Below are 13,896 nucleotides of genomic sequence, written 5' to 3' on the forward strand. Positions count from 1 at the left end.
CTCTCTCTCTCTCTCTCTCTCTCTCTCTCTCTCTCTCTCTCACACACACACACATTTTTATGTAATGTTTGTGTGTATATGTATGTATAAATGTAATTCTTTCTGTGTGTGTGCATGCAGCCTTTTCCTCTATATGGAAGGTATTTTTTTTTTATTAACTGTTGTTAGTTTACTTCTGTTTTGTTTTTATTATTGTTTCAAGCTGCCAGCTACTTAAGTGGAGTAAAGTCAATCAAGGTTGTTGATGAACTTCCATTCAACTCTGTATTTTGCTGTAGTCTGCTTCCTTGTAAGGGAGGTGAAAGAAAGCGAGCGAAGACATTAGTGCCACTGGTTTGGGCCAGGGTAGTGGCTCTAATGACCAACAGTGTTTATGCAGTTTTATAGACCTCCTTGATCATAATTCAATATTTATCATAATTATTGGGCTTTATTTAATCTTTCATGGTTATATTTTTAATGACTAGACTTGATAGTGTGTTTCAATTAATTCATCATCATCATCATCATCATCGTTTAACGTCCGCTTTCCATGCTAGCATGGGTTGGACGATTTGACTGAGGACTGGTGAAACCGGATGGCAACACCAGGCTCCAGTCTGATTTGGCAGAGTTTCTACAGCTGGATGCCCTTCCTAACGCCAACCACTCAGAGAGTGTAGTGGGTGCTTTTATGTGTCACCCGCACAAAAACGGCCACGCTCGAAATGGTGTCTTTTATGTGCCACCCGCACAAGCCAGTCCAGGGGCACTGGCAACGATCTCGCTCGAAAATCCTACAGGAGCCAGTCAGGCGGTACTGGCAATGGCCACGCTCAAAATGGTGCATCTCATGTGCCACCCGCACAAGAACCAGTCCAGGGTCACTGGCAACGATCTTACTTGGCTTGCCGGGTCTTCTCACGCACAGCACATTTCCTACTTAATATAATCAAAATTTTGGAGGATTGTAGTAAAACACCTGGAATTTTTAAATATTTGTCTTTTACTTGTTCCAGTCATTAGACTGTGGCCATGCTGGAGCACTGCCTTGGCTGGTTTTAGTTGAACAGACTGACCCTGATACTTAAGTCTGGTAATTATCACATCAGTCTCTTTTGCTGAACTACTAAGTGACACACCAGTTGTCAAGTAGTGGTGGTGGTGGTGAGAAACCGGTGCACGCACGCGCGTGCACACACACACACACACACTTATATACAATGAGCTTCTTTCAGTTTCCATCTACCAAATTCATTCACAAAGCATTGGTTGACCTGGGGCTATAGTAGAAGGCACTTGTTCAAGGTGCCACGCAGTGAGACTGAACCTGAAATCCCATGGTTGCAAAGTGGGCTTCTAAGCCACACAGCCATGCCTTTGCCTATGGATATTATTCAGACACAATTAAGTCCAGATTAAACACACCTAAGCTTAAAGGTGAGGCATTCCATCTGTGTTCATTCATTTGTTTTTTATTATTTATATTTTTTTTTAGAGTCAAAGTATATCCAGCATTACACGAGCCAATGTTCTTTTTTAAGGTGGTCGGTGATAGAGATTTAGCTGCTATTTCTAGCTGGTTATGTGATTACATAGACCAGTTCTTCTCAACCTTTTTAATATCTGGGCCGGGTCTAAATTCTGGATATTTTAGTCGAGCACACCATAAAGAAAAAACAAACAAACAAAAAGTTGATTAAAAGAAAAATTTATATTTATAAAGGGAAGACCATAAGAAATAGTAAGGCAATGGAATTTGACATGAAACTTGGATTTTGCTTTCAACTTTCAAGTAGTTTGTCAGAATGAGGGCTCATGGTGAATGATGCAGAACACTAAAGCTGGTTGATATGATTGGTCAGTCATTTAGTTGCAATATTTTGTTTTGATACCCATCGGTTTGCTGAACAGTGCTTCTCTCTCTCTCTCTCTCTCTCTCTCTCTCTCTCTCTCTCTCTCTCCCCCTCTCTCTCTCACACACACATGTTGAACCAAATGCAGAAGCATTTTTCTGTGTATTAGCAATCAAGTTAGGATGTTTCCCCTTTGGGATTCAATTTTTAAAAAAATGGTCAAGGGCTACCATGTGGCCCCGGGAGCTGTGGTTGAGAACTGCTGACATAGAGGCTTGTTGTTCTACTGACACTGATCTACAGATATCTCACAATATCTCCCATAGTATGAGATTTTGATTGAAATTTTAATTTGACTTTAGAAGAGGTCACAGATGGATTTTTATTAAAAGAGTTAGAAATTTGTCATGAAAAAATAACAATTGTTTTTGCTTCATGAATGACATTAAAGACAACTCATTATTAAATTGCTGCTGACAAACACGGTCTAATCTTTTATATATTGCTACCCATCTCCCTTATCTCATTATCCAAGTCTGCCTTCATCCACTTCTTCTGTTGCCAGTCGTTCTCTTCTCCCTCCAACTCAGCCTTTTTCCATCATTTAATTGATATTCTATCAGTTATGGCAATGAGTATTCCAGTTGATCTGATCAACGGAACAGCTTGCTGCTCATGAAATTTACATGCAAGTGGTTCAGTACCCCGTAGACATGTATACCCATTTGTTAAATTAATGTGTAACTGGCTGAGTATTCCATTGACATGTTTTTGTTTTTCTGTGAGTCCCAGAAATTATAAGAATGGATTTAACCTGATTTCATTGGCATATAAGTGAATAAGATTACAACACTAACCCCCTGAATAGGATGTCAGTCCATCACAAGGTTAACTTCCCAGCTTATTTACAGTTGAGTGGACTGGAGCAAAGGGGAAATGAAGTGTTTTTCCCAAGAACACAACGTGCTGCCCAGTCTGTGAATCAAAACCATGATCTTAGGATTGTGAGTGCAACATCCTAACCACCAGGCCATGTGCCTTCACAAACTCTTCACATAATTCTTAGGCTGAATCTCCATGACCAAGTCGAACCTTTGAATCAAATGTTCCGTCTCTTTGATGGACATCCACCTCTATTTACCCATTGTCACTCAAAAGTCTTGGACATGTCCCTTCCTCCTGAAACAACAGAACAGACATTCCAAATTGGTCAGGTGAGTACTAGGACCAGGTTTGATGGTCAAACATTTTTATATATTACAAGCGGTGTACCTGTTTGTGACCCTTGGCCATCCTTTCTGGAATAGCTTCCTTTCAGTTCATTTTTGAGTGAGACTGGCCATTTCGCTTGTAATCTTATCCCTGGAAGTCTGGATTGAACCAAAACCCAGATAATTTAACTAGTCTGACATGGGACCACCGATATGGATTCGATTCTCTGGGTGCCAATTTGGAAGCCCACTGATTTCTCTGTGTCAATCCTTCTTCCTGTTACCACTTTATATTCCTTTCGAATGATGATTGCCCCTTTGACTTTTCATGATGTTGAGCACTGCTATAATGATGTTGCCTGATACAGTTCTCTCACTTCCCATTCAAACAGGATGCTCTTCAACACTTCCAGTTGCCACAGCAGGTTTGAGAATCACTACATACAGAAAGGATGAGAGAGTATCTTTGACTGATTGAGTATATGATTGAAATAAGTTCCAACAGATGTCCATTTAGTCAAACAACCGAACAGATGCTGCTGTATATTGAAGCAATCCAGCCTTTTGAAAACAGGACTGAAACAGGCTGCTGTGAGGACAGCTGCCAAATAACAGTAAATGATCTTATCAAAAGCTTTTAATTGATCCATATTGATTAGAGTCCCACTGAAACCAAGATTGTTACCCATCCTTTCTACAATGTTGGAGGTCATGCATAAATCTGCCTGGGATCATGTAAGTTTCCACACTCACAATCACTACTGACCAGTGCCAATCTCTGTTAGCACGTTTGCGAAAATCTTGAGCTCTGAATTCTCTGAAGAGTTATAGGTTACAGATTATTAATAATGTTCTTGTTTACATCCTTCCTCAACGATGCTACTGCTTCTCGGCTCACAGAACTAGGAATTCTCCTATTCTGTTTCCAGATGTTTTGACAAAGCAGTCTTGCATCTATATATATGTATATGTAAAGCTTGTAAGGCACTCTATTCAAACCAGTTAATTTAACCCTTGCACAATTATGTAATGCTAACATATTTTAGCTTCAGTCATTGTCATTTTGCAGCAGCCTTTGCTCTGAGTGATGCAGCATGCTGTCAAGGTAGGCACTGCTGCTTGTCTCTCGAGTCCACCATTTGCCTTGAACAGTTGAGTAAAATGCACCTGGAAAACTGCACTCATCTGATTGAAATCAAATAACATGAGTCTGTCCTCCTTCATCAGTGACCAGATGGTGTCATAGCTACCACATCGTAACTCTGCCATCTCAGTCCATTTGAATGGCTTTCATTCTTTTGTTTTATGACACATGAATCTTAGCTCTAACAATACAACTTTCATGTCTTGTATTGAAGAGATAAATTGCTCAGCAGCGTTCTCAGCAGTTTGCACATTGGCTGGAATGCTTTTCTTAATTTCCTCTTCTAATTTGCTCCAAAGCTTCCACTCTTGTCTATTTTTCTTTATTGCTAATTCTTTGCTTAATCCTATTGATCTACTTTAATCACCCCCTTTCAGAGTACTTCACCACTAGATGTTGACTCTCATTGAAACAAAACTACAAAATTTGTAATGGTCCAATAGATGACTGATATTATTTTACTGAAGTAATGTAAAGCAAACTATTGATCTCAGTTCAATCAATTCCATGTCTGATTGATGCTTTATTTTTATCAATCACTAGAAGATGAACTGCAAAGTTGACCTTAATAGGCATTGGAACTGAAAATGTGTGAAAGGACACAACTGAATACTGCCAGTTACTACTTAACTGATACCCTTGCTGTTTTGGCCAATCCACCCCTTTTTAATTATGTCAATGGAATACATGAATAAGCCTAAATAAGCTTAAGTAAGGTTTACAGAGATGGGAAAATTTCTTCATGTCAAACTGGATTCTAAAATGCCAAATTGGCATTAAGTTTAAGCAGCCTTTGTAATGACCAATAATCTCTGTGTGAGTTTGAAGCGGAATAAGGTGTGGGGCATACTGGTTTAACTGGTGGGGTGGGGTTAGAAATGTTTGCCATTATACAATGAAAGCAATCAAGACGTGAGCGCTTGTCATCAGTTAGCTGTCTTGTTGCAAAGGAGAGAAATATTAACAAGTTGACAGAAGCTGTCTTCTACGTTATTACACAATGCATGTCACTATTCACTCTATCCTTCTACTTAAAAATAAACAGCAAATGATAAAAAAAAGGTTTAATCTGAACTTCCATCTGGGGAGGGAAGACTGCTTATAATAATATATTTGACCAACAATTTGCTTTTTGATTGTTTTCAATTTAATTTTATTTTTATGTAATTTGTATTTTCTTTTTTAATTGTTCCTATTTGTCACTGCACTAACGCAAAAATGACTTGAATATTTCACACAAAAAAACACACACCTTAGCTTTGTTTGTTATTTCAAATTATATATTCACATTGTACATCCCTTGATTAGTCATAGGAGTTAAATTATTTTATTTTTTTTATTTTTAAGTATTTGATTTTCTATTTCTTTTCTTCCTACACTTTGTCAGGACAATTTTCAAATACATATTTTTATTTAGCTTGCTTTATTTTTTTATGTATTTCACCTTCTTTATTTCTTTATTCGTTTATTAAATTTTTATATTCCCTTTACTTTAGTATTTTTTAAATTTGATTTTTAAAAGCATTTCTGGAATTATCATCATCACATTAGTGTAGTACTAGTAGTATTATTGGTATACTATAAGTTTTATATTATTATTTGAAAATAATAATGAAAAGGACCCGTTCACCTTTTTTTTTTGTTTTTATAAAATAAGTATTAGTTATTTAAATGTAGTTTTATTTTAGTTTGTTTTAAGTCCTGTTGAGTATTGTATTTCTTTGCTTGAGGGTGGGGTTGGCGGTTTTTCTATAACAAAAAAAAAGAAGGCAAAAGAAAGCTCTTAAAATAACCCCTAGAGACAAGTCACATGTACTTCAACACCAACTGTCAACATTCTTCAGTCTCTCCCATGTTCGGCTTGAAGTCAGGCTTGTTGCTTTCTTTTTTATTCTGTTTCCATGTAAAGTGTGTGTGAGCATATTCATTCTGACCATATCCACATTCTGCATGGGCATTTACAGGTATTCCAAACATATACATACAGGCAAGCACAATGCATGCGCACACACACACACACATTTGTGTATTTATGTATAGATAGATAAAGACAGGTAGATAGATAAAGACAGGTAGATAGATAAAGACAGGTAGATAGATAAAGACAGACAGAGAGCTAGAGCTGTTACTCAATGAACATTCAACATGTAAAGAGAACACAATACCTCTGGTACAAAAAGCACACACACACACACACACACACACAGTGTTTTTGTTTTTTTCTTTTAGTTATCACTTTAGTGGCAAAGCAGTTTACCCAGAGCCATAACTAGAAAGAGAAGCAACATTGATGATGTGTGTATCGGTAGTTTTATTTGGTTTTCAGTAAATTATCCTCCTGTGTGAAAAAAATCATCCTCATTATCATCACCATCATCATCAGTAATAGTAGTAATGGTGGTGGTGGTGGTGGAGTTGCAGGAAATTATAGAATAGTGGACTACATGTCTTACATCCATTTTTATCTTCTGAATTTAAATCCCAGAGGAGTCACCAATATTTGCCTTTCATTGCTCAAGGTTGGTGGGTGTATGGTCAATAAGATAATTTACTGGGCATGTGCAGGGGGTGGGGTGGCAATACCGCCAATTATGCCCTTCCCACTATCATGTTGTTTTGTGCCAAATAATAATCATAATAATAATAATAAATAATAACAACAATAATAATAATGATCCTCATTATTGTTGTTGTTGTTGTTGTTGTTATCAACCTTCCAACCATCCTGTTCCATATTTCCTACAATCTCTACAAGATCATGTTTTCTCAATTCTCCACAAAATATAAAATTAATTTTCTCAATTTCATTTTGGATATTCTGTAATTTGACTTAAGCTCTGAGAGCAGGGTGGTGGTGGTGGTGGTGGTGGTGGTGGAGTGTCTGTGTATGTACGAGGGGCGGGAACTGATTGTGGTGGTTGATAGTAGTACAGTGGTGGAGGTGGAGGGTGGCGGAGATGTTTCTGTAGTTGTGATGGAAGAACTGTATTGGTGAAGCGGTGGTGGTGGTGGTGGTGGTGACGGTTACCTGTTGTGACAGCAGTGGTAAGGCTGGTGACTGGTGGTATGGTGACATAGGGAGTTAGTGTTGTGGTGGTAGTGTGATGATGATGATGATGACGATGGTGCTGGTGGGGAAATTATAGTGTGAATACTAGTGATTGTATGAAAGAAATGTTGATATTAGTTATGAAGATTATCATTATTATTATTAATATTATTATTATTATTATTATTATTATCGACTGGCTTCCATGTCGGTGGCACGTAAAAAGCACCAACCGATCGTGGTCGATGCCAGCTCCTGGCCCCTGTGCTGGTGGCGCATAAAAAAGCATCCACTACACTCTCGGAGTGGTTGGCTTTAGGAAGGGCATCCAGCTGTAGAAACGCTGCCAGATCAGAATGGAGCCTGGTGCAGCCTCCTGTCTTCCCAGACCCCAGTTGAACCGTCTAACCCATGCCAGCATGGAAAACGGACGTTAAATGATGATGATGATGTTGGTGATGATTATATTTATTATTATGAAGATGGTGAGCTGGCAGATCGTTATTGTGCTGGATAAGATGCTAAGTGACATTTTTCCTGACTTTATGCTCTGAGTTCAAATGCTACCAAGGCTGATTTTGCCTTTCATCTTCTCAGGGTCGATAAAAATAAGTACAAGTCTTGCATTGAGGTTGATGTGATTGCGTTATCCCTTACCTCCACAGTTCCTGGCTTTGTGTCAATATTTGAAACCACTGTCGTCACCTTGTGGCATCTATTCCAGTTCTGCACGTTCTGTGTTCGAATGTAACCGAGGCGGAACTTTGCCTTTCGTCTTTTCTTGGGTCGATAAAATAAAGGACCAGGGAAGTGAAGCCCTTGTCTTTCCCCGATGATCAGCCTCGTGCCTCAGTTAGAAACTCTGCGCTGGTGTCACATAAAAAGCACCTGTACTGGTGCCTTGTAAAGTGGCACTCAGTATACTCTCTGCTGGGTGCATTTAGAAACCATGCCAAAGCAGTCAACTGGAGCTGGGTGCAGCCCTCCAGCCTTGCCAGCTCCTGTCAAACTGTCCAACCCATGCCAGCTTGGAAAACAGTTGTTAAATAATGATGATGATGATAATAATAGTTGTTGTTTTGCTCCAGGTCGGAGGTAGTAGATTGTTATTTGAAGGATACTTGGCTGATGTTTCTAGTTGGTAAACTAACCATGTAGAGGCTCCTTGTTGACTCATTTTAGTGATAGTTGCTAAGATACCGAATTTATATTTTATTTCTCAAAAAAAAATCATTTTGCTTCTTTAATCACTTCTGATGAGCACGAGAGAGAGAGAGAGAGGTGTGTGGGGAGAGAAAATTTCTCTACCTGGACATCTCGGTGTATGCGTGTGTGTGTGTGTGTGTGTGTGTGTACGTGTACACATATACTTATATTCATGTCTTTCTAGTGTGTACATAAGTGTCTCCAGATAAATGTGGTGTGTGGATATATGTGCTTGTGTGGTTTTGCCAATATGTTTGTATGTGTGTGTTTGTGTGTGTGTGTGTGTATGTATGTACTTTTGCTTGCTTGCATGTGTAATGTTATGACAAGAGAGAGAGAGAGAGAGAGAGAGGGAGTTGCTTGTGCAGACATTCCTTCTTGTTTGCTATGGATCATTACAGTATATACAAAAAAATACAAACATAAACAACCAGCCCAGAATAAGGACCTCCTCACCACCACTTCTGTGTGTGTGTGTGTGTGTCATGGTGAAGACTGTTGCTTTTGCCTTTCTCTACCGAAACGCTATCATTAATATGGACCTAGCACTATTATTTTCTTCCCTTTATATAAATGTGTGCCTGGTTGAGAGTCCAGTTGGAAAATGTTCATTACCCTTTTTTAAAAATTTTTTGTTTATATTTTTACGACTGTACATTCTGATTGATACTGTCTCTTTCTCTCTCTCTTCTCTCTCTCTTCTCTCTCTTTCTCTCTCTCTTCTCTCTCTTTCTCTCTTCTCTCTCTCTCCTCTCTCTCTCTCTCTTTCTCTCTTCTCTCTCCTTCTCATACACCCACATCCCACCTTCACACTGGGCCTCCCAACCAGAGTTTAATTAACGCCCTCTTAGACATGACTCTTTCTTGCTTGATGAAAGCTATGAAACCTTTAACCGACTTTCGGCTGAAGTGGGTGGATGTGTGTGTGTGTGTGTGTGTGGTGGAGGGGTGAGGTACTGTTGCTTGTTAGAGTTGTTGTGATTGTTGTTGTTCCTGTTAAATAGCATGGTCGGGCCACTTGTTTCAGCTTGTAACTCGTATAGTAATTTGGGACATAGGTATGGTTTTAGTGCCAATCATAACTCCTGTGCACGAGGTGTGGATGGGAGTGTGAGACGGTAGTACAATGTAAGAAAGGTAGAGGACTGTTATGGAACGTGTAAAGAAGAAGAAGAAGAAGAAGAAGAAGGCGATGAAGAAGAAGAAGAAGAAGGAGAAGGAGAAGAAGAACTGTTAGAAATAAAACTATGTACTAGAGTGAGTAGAAAGAAAGTGTGAAAATATAAAAGGAAGCAGAAAAGCCAATGATAATAATAATAATAATCCTTTGTGCTAAAGGCACAAGGCTTGAAATTTTTGGGGAGGGGACTAGTTGATTACATTGACCCCAGTGTTTCATTGGTACTTAGTTTATCAACCATGAACGGATGAAAGGCAAAGTCAACCAATAATACCATCACCACCAACAAAATAGCAACCACAACAGCAATTTTTATTGCCACTCAGGCTGTAGATGAGGGAACGTTCCAAGGATAGGTTACAAAAGGTGTTGGGGTTTACACTGAAATGAAATATAATGAAAAATAATGATGTATATAAGTCTATAAGATATGGTAATGTCCCAAGAGGAGAACTGCCATCTAGGGCCTGTCAAGAAACTTGGCAAATCTAGGATTACTCTGACTATAAAATGAAAAGTGTTTTCTCGCAGCTGTATTCTCAAGTCTTCAGGCATATGTTCTGAGAGTAGGTCCATTCACGTGAATCCTGCTCACCATTTTCATCCACTTTTACTATCTCTCTTTTATAACTTGAAGAGGAAGGTCTGATGAAAGTGTCTGTTCTCAGTCCTTCCACATCACATCCATCACAACAACCTCTTTTGCTGAGACACACCAGACAGAGGAGAACTGTCTGTCCTTATTTCCCAAAAGAAAGGGCAAGGGTAGTTTTTACCATGAATTCACCAATATCCAGATCTGTCCTCCATGCAGCAACAACTGTTTCACAGAATGCCAGAATGCTTCAACACCAGATGCATATGTACAAAATGCTTTCATCACTTTGCATTCCTCTTGGACAGGGTTGGCTGATAGCACTTTCATACTTGTAGAGAATACCTCAAACTGTCAATTCCCATCATTTTCCTGGAAGTCATCCATAATCCTTAAGCTGAAAGTTCTCAAGAACCAGTTACCCTGACAATGTTGCTGTCCTTCGTCACCACTGATAATGTTTAAGGTGTAAGTTCCACTGACCATTTTGCTTAACTATTGCAAAGTTGTGAGCGTCCAGCAACATTTCAGATGCTTCATGTTCCAGCCTTGTTCTTTACTTCCCTCGGGACCATAGTTTCATCAACGAGACGATCATACCTAACGAATGCTGACCTCTCCTCATCACTGTTCAAGAATCTCTGTTGAAGCTGCAGCCTTTGCGTCAGCAGCCATGGCAAATTGAACCCTCAATGCTGAGGGTGTTTGCAGTCAGTCGACTGCGAGAATGAAAGAAATGTGGAGCAAGGCATTTTGCTCATAGCTGTGTGGTTAAGAAGTCTGCTTCCCAACCACATGGTTTCAGGCCCAGTCCCTTGGGCAAAATGTCTTCTATTGCACCGGGTTTACCAAAGCCTTGTAGGCAGATCTGTTTGATGGAAACTGAAAGGAACCTGTCATGTGTGTCTCTTGGTTTTGACATATCCTGGTTGTTGCATATGAGTGTCATTGTTGTACAAGCAGTATCATTCATTTCCATTAGCCATGGAGAAATATTAGTTTGCTTGGGAACAGATAAGAGTTGGTAACAGCAAGAGAATCCAGCCATAGAAAATCTGCCTCAATAAACTCTGACCTATGCAAGTATATAAAAGTGGACATTGAAATGAGGATAATGATAGTGATGATGTAGTAAGTATTGTTTGTCAACTCTGCCTGAATTTTCTGGGATAGTTTCCTCTTCCCATTTCTGGATGAGACTCTCCACTCTGCTCATAGCTTTGTCCAAGTTCTTGTTCACCTGAATCAGATTCCAAGCAAATTAAGGTTCTCTGCCTTGATCTTGGAGAAGCAGAAGTCTTCTGCTTTCGTCACCAGTGAAAAGTGTGGCATCTTCTTGGGCTTTTTACATTTCCCTATGATGTTTGAGAGTCTATTTGATTTGAAATCTTGTTTAGGTTTTCAACTTCTACCTGGATCAGGACTTCTGCTCCAATTTTGGATCAGTTTTCCTGATGCTGTTTCTTTTCATGTAAGTTTGATTATGTTCTCACTCTGTAGGATAATCCATGCTCTTGGCCACCTGATGTTTCATTCTTCTGACATATCCACTACCTTCACCTCTCTCCAGAATGAAAATAAATTCCTCACTAATGGAAGTGGAAAGCCTTTGTGTGTGATCTTCTGAGTGGAATGTCACATCTAGTGTCTCGTATTACCCAGTGCAAGTTCTAAACATTGTTCCATAAGGCATCTCTCCACCTGGGTACATGAGGCTCTTGTTTTTCTCTGACAGCTTTGGGGAGCCATCTCATACAGTCTTTCTGTTGTCTCTGTTCGGACAAGCCCTTACGTGTCTCTTCGGTTAAACTCCTTTTCCAGAGAGGCTGCTTAAGTGTTTCTGCAGAGATGCTGGCCCCTTGCAGCTGCTTTGCTGTAGACTTCGTTACTGCTGCTGCTGCTACTTTCCAAGGTGACAGAGGACTTAGTTGTAGAAGTACTGAGATGGGGGGTGGGGGGTGGGGTGGCACTTTGCAGCTGCAGCAGAAGTTGTGCTGCTGGCTGTGTTGCTTTTGCTGATCTTGGCTTCCATATATATATTTTTGTGTTCCTTGTCTTTTGCTTGTGATGCTGCTAGTTGAAGATGTAGCAGTTGGTTGATTTGTCTTTGAATTGGTAGTGACAGGAGGAAAGCAAGGTGTTTAATAGTTAGCTGCTGCTGCTGTTGCCTGTCCTTATGTCCTGAGTGCAAAATCTGCTGAGGTCAACTTTGCCTTTCATCCTTTTGGGGGTCACTAGAATAGGTACCTGTTGAGCACTGGGGTCAATATAATTGACATAACCCCCCATCCCGAACTTGCTGGCTTTGTGCCAAAATTTGCAACCATCATCATCACGATCATGATCATTGTTATAGATTGTGTTGTGTTTTCATAGAAATTTGTGTCAATGCTAATGTACTCATCACCACTTGTTTAGGATGCTTAAAAATTAGAGACTTTTGTTTGGATTTTTTGCATTTCTTTCCATCCTGATGCTCTTATATTTTATCAGTTTCTTTATCTAACCATTGGCACTGCCATCACCACCACCACTACTACTAGTACCACCATTACAACCAGCAGACACATCACTGTGTCTGCCCAGAATACTTTTTTTTTTTTTGTAGTTGTTGCAGAAACTGTTTTCCGTCAGTCAGTAAATAGTGATGAAATTGTGGGGTTTTTTTGTTCGTTCTTGTTTTAAACTGTGTGTTGACTGTTGTTATTGAGCAGTTACCTGGCCTTCAGCTACTTAAATAGAGCAGCATGACCCAGAGGTAACCAGTCAGAGAACCATGTTGACATGTTTTATCTTTGATCATTCATTTTTATTACAAGGCACAACTGTTGTGTAAGATGTAGTACTTAAGATCCCCCTTGTTTGAAAACAGAAGTTGGAGAGAACATTTAGTTGTTACAATAAAGATTTGTAATTGTGTCTTTGCTACTTGAAATATATGAATATCATACCAGTGATCATGTCTTGCCTTACTTTCATTTATAGGTAGCGTTAGTTTTAGCCATGTCGTCCTGTAGACTTTTAAGTTCTCTTTTTGTGATATAGTTTTTTTCTGTTTTTAAATCATCTGCTTTGAATGAAATTTGGTTATAGAATGCTCCACTGAAGAAATGTTTTAAGGGCTAATTGAGCAAGTTAAATTTATTTTTGAGCAGGAAAGTGGTTTCGTCTGTGGTTTGGTTAAAAATTAGAGCCAGTAAGTTAGTTTGGTAATGTAGAGAGCTTAAAAGTTAGAGAGGTAAAACATGCTTGCAGTGCGGTACCCAAATTTGAATTTAGAAAATGCTCTTTTAACATAGGCTATGATGGGGCAATCTTATAGAAAGCCTAAAATCCAAAGATTAGGGTTGACTCGAGCCCATATTTGTTGGATTTCAAGACTGTTGTGGAAGAGATGTTTAGGGCCAGACAAATTGACCAACTGACAATGACAACAACGGAGATTTAATGTCCACATCCCATGCTGGCATGGGCTCGACTGTGTGTGTGTGTATTGGTATACATATATATATATATATATATATATATATATATATATATATACATACACATATACATATATATATGTATGAATGCCTATATATACGCATATATATATATATGTATGTATATATGCACATACATATATATATATATATATGTATATGTACATATATATATATATATATAATATATA

General features: G+C 38.9%; 1 protein-coding gene across 7 annotated transcripts in view; it reads left to right on the plus strand.

The window, feature by feature from the left end:
• Positions 1-13,896, plus strand: part of LOC106878385 (zinc finger protein 652-B) — a 96,886-nt gene that overhangs the window by 41,182 nt on the left and 41,808 nt on the right. For 5 of the 7 annotated variants that reach the window (XM_052973798.1, XM_014927576.2, XM_052973799.1 and 2 more), the window contains exon 2: positions 3,439-3,781. The exons of the other annotated variants lie outside the window; for them this stretch is intronic. The gene's annotated coding sequence lies outside the window, so the exon portion shown is untranslated. The remainder of the gene's footprint in view (positions 1-3,438; positions 3,782-13,896) is intronic. 7 annotated transcript variants of the gene reach the window in all.

This window comes from Octopus bimaculoides, chromosome 17 (genome assembly GCF_001194135.2).
Source record: "Octopus bimaculoides isolate UCB-OBI-ISO-001 chromosome 17, ASM119413v2, whole genome shotgun sequence".
Classification (NCBI taxonomy): Eukaryota; Metazoa; Mollusca; class Cephalopoda; order Octopoda; family Octopodidae; genus Octopus; species Octopus bimaculoides.